The sequence below is a fragment of the Phyllobates terribilis genome, unplaced genomic scaffold (genome assembly GCF_046119375.1).
Source record: "Phyllobates terribilis strain yellow unplaced genomic scaffold, ASM4611937v1 Scaffold_959__1_contigs__length_512464, whole genome shotgun sequence".
NCBI classification, from domain to species: Eukaryota; Metazoa; Chordata; class Amphibia; order Anura; family Dendrobatidae; genus Phyllobates; species Phyllobates terribilis.
The window spans coordinates 272,000-274,988 of NW_027363719.1; positions in this window are offsets into that span (position 1 = coordinate 272,000).

A 2,989-nucleotide genomic window follows, 5' to 3' on the forward strand; every position below is an offset into this window, starting at 1 on the left:
ACAAAGTAGATTTCTTACATTTCCAGGAGGGATTAAAGAGGAAGTGCACAAAGTAGATTTCTTACATTTCCAGGAGGGATTACATAGGAAGTGCACAAAGTAGATTTCTTACATTTCCAGGAGGGATTACAGAGGAAGTGCATAAAGTAAAGTACTTACATTTCCAGGAGAGATTACAGAGGAAGTGCGTAAATTAAAGTTCTTACATTTCCAGGAGGAATTATAGAGGAAATGCACAAAATAGAGTCCTTACATTTCCAGGAGGGATTACAGAGGAAGTGCACAAAGTAAAGTTCTTACATTTCCAGGAGGGATTGCAGAGGAAGTACATAAAGTTAAGTTCTCACATTTCCATGAGGAATTAAAGAGGAAGTGCGCAAAATAGAGTCCTTACATTTCCAGGAGGGATTACAGAGGATGTGCACAAAGTAGAGTTCTTACATTTCCAGGAGGGATTGCAGAGGAAGTACATAAAGTTAAGTTCTTACATTTCCATGAGGAATTAAAGAGGAAGTGCACAAAGTAAAGTTCTTACATTTCCAGGAGGTATTACAGAGGAAGTGCATAAAGTAAAGTTCTTACATTTTCAGGATAACTTACAGAGGATGTGCACAAAGTAGAGTTCTTACATTTCCAGGTGGGATTACAGAAGAAGTGCATAAAGTAAAGTTCTTACATTTCCAGGAGGATTTACAGAGGAAGTGCATAAAGTAAAGTTCTTACATTTCCAGGAGGGATTACAGGGGATGTGCACAAAGTAAAGTTCTTACATTTCCAGGAGGATTTACAGAGGAAGTGCATAAAGTAAAGTACTTACATTTCCAGAAGGAATTACAGGGGATGTGCATAAAGTAATGTTCTTACATTTCCAGGAGCAATTACAGAGGAAATGCACAACGTTCTTACATTTCCAGGAGGGATTACAGAGGAAGTGCATAAAGTAAAGTTCTTACATTTCCAGGAGGAATTATAGAGGAAATGCACAAAGTAGAGTCGTTACATTTCCAGGAGGGATTACAGAGGAAGTGCATAAATAAAGTTCTCACATTTCCAGGAGGGATTACAGAGTAAGTGCATAAAGTAAAGTTCTTACATTTCCAGGAGGATTTACAGAGGAAGTGCACAAAGTAAAGTTCTTACATTTCCAGGAGGGATTACTGAGGAAGTGCATAAAGTAAAGTTCTTACATTTCCAGGAGGAATTATAGAGGAAATGCACAAAGTAGAGTTCTTACATTTCCAGGAGGAAATACAGAGGAATTGCATAAAGTAGAGTTCTTACATTTCAAGGAGGAATTACAAAGGAAGTGCACAAAGTTCTTACATTTCCAGGAGGGATTACAGAGGAAGTGCACAAAGTAGAGTTTTTACATTTCCAGGAGGGATGAAAGAGGAAGTGCAGAAAGTAGAGTTCTTACATTTCCAGGAGGGATTACAGAAGAAGTGCATAAAGTAAAGTTCTTACATTTCCAGGAGGGATTACAGAGGAAGTGCACAAAGTAGAGTCCTTACATTTCCAGGAGGGATTACAGAGGAAGTGCACAAAGTACAGTTCTTACATTTCCAGAAGGATTTACAGAGGAATTGCATAAAGTAGAGTTCTTACATTTCCAGGAGGGATTACAGAGGAAGTGCACAAAGTAGAGTTCATACATTTCCTGGAGGGATTACTGAGGAAGTGCATAAAGTAAAGTTCTTACATTTCCAGGAGGGATAACAGAGGAAGTGCATAAAGTAAAAGTTCTTACATTTCCAGGAGGAATTACAGAGGAAATGCACAACATTCTTACATTCCCAGGAGGGATTACAGAGGAAGTGCATGAAGTAAAGTACTTACATTTCCAGGAGAGATTACAGAGGAAGTGCATAAAGTAAAGTTCTTACATTTCCAGGAGGAATTATAGAGGAAATGCACAAAGTAGAGTTCTTACATTTCCAGAAGGGATTACAGAGGAAGTGCATGAAGTAAAGTTCTTACATTTCCAGGAGGACTTACAGAGGAAGTGCACAAAGTAGATTTCTTACATTTCCAGGAGGGATTACAGAGGAAGTGCATAAAGTAAAGTTCTTACATTTCCAGGAGGGATTACAGTGGACTTGCATAAAGTAAAGTTCTTACATTTCCAGGAGGAATTATAGTGGAAATGCACAAAGTATAGTTCTTACATTTCCAGAAGGGATTACAGAGGAAGTGCATAAAGTAAAGTTCTTACGTTTCCAGGAGGATTTACAGAGGAAGTGCATAAAGTAAAGTTCTTACATTTACAGGAGGGATTACAGAGGAAGTGCATAAAGTAAAGTTCTTACATTTCCAGGAGGGATTACAGAGGAAGTGCATAAAGTAAAGTTCTTAAATTTCCAGGAGCAATTACAGAGGAAATGCACAACATTCTTACATTTCCAGGAGGGATTACAGAGGAAGTGCACGAAGTAGATGTCTTACATTTCCAGGAGGGATTAAAGAGGAAGTGCATAAAGTAAAGCTCTTACATTTCCAGGAGGGATTACAGAGGAAGTGCATAAAGTAAAGTTCTTACATTTCCAGGAGGGATTACAGAGGAAGTGCATATAGTAAAGTTCTTACATTTCCATGAGGAATTAAAGTGGAAGTGCAGAAAATAGAGTCCTTACATTTCCAGGAGGGATTACAGAGGAAGTGCACAAAATAGAGTCCTTACATTTTCAGGAGGGATTACAGAGGAAGCGCATAAAGTAAACTTCTTACATTTCCATGAGTAATTAAAGAGGAAGTGCAGAAAGTAGAGTTCTTACATTTCCAGGAGTATTTACAGAGTAAGTGCATAAAGTAAAGTTCTTACATTTCCTGGAGGGATTACAGAGGAAGTGCATAAAGTAAAGTTCTCACATTTCCAGGAGGAATTATAGAGGAAATGCACAAAATAGAGTCCTTACATTTCCAGGAGGGATTACAGAGGAAGTGCACAAAGTAGAGTCCTTACATTTCCAGGAGGGATTACAGGGGATGTGCA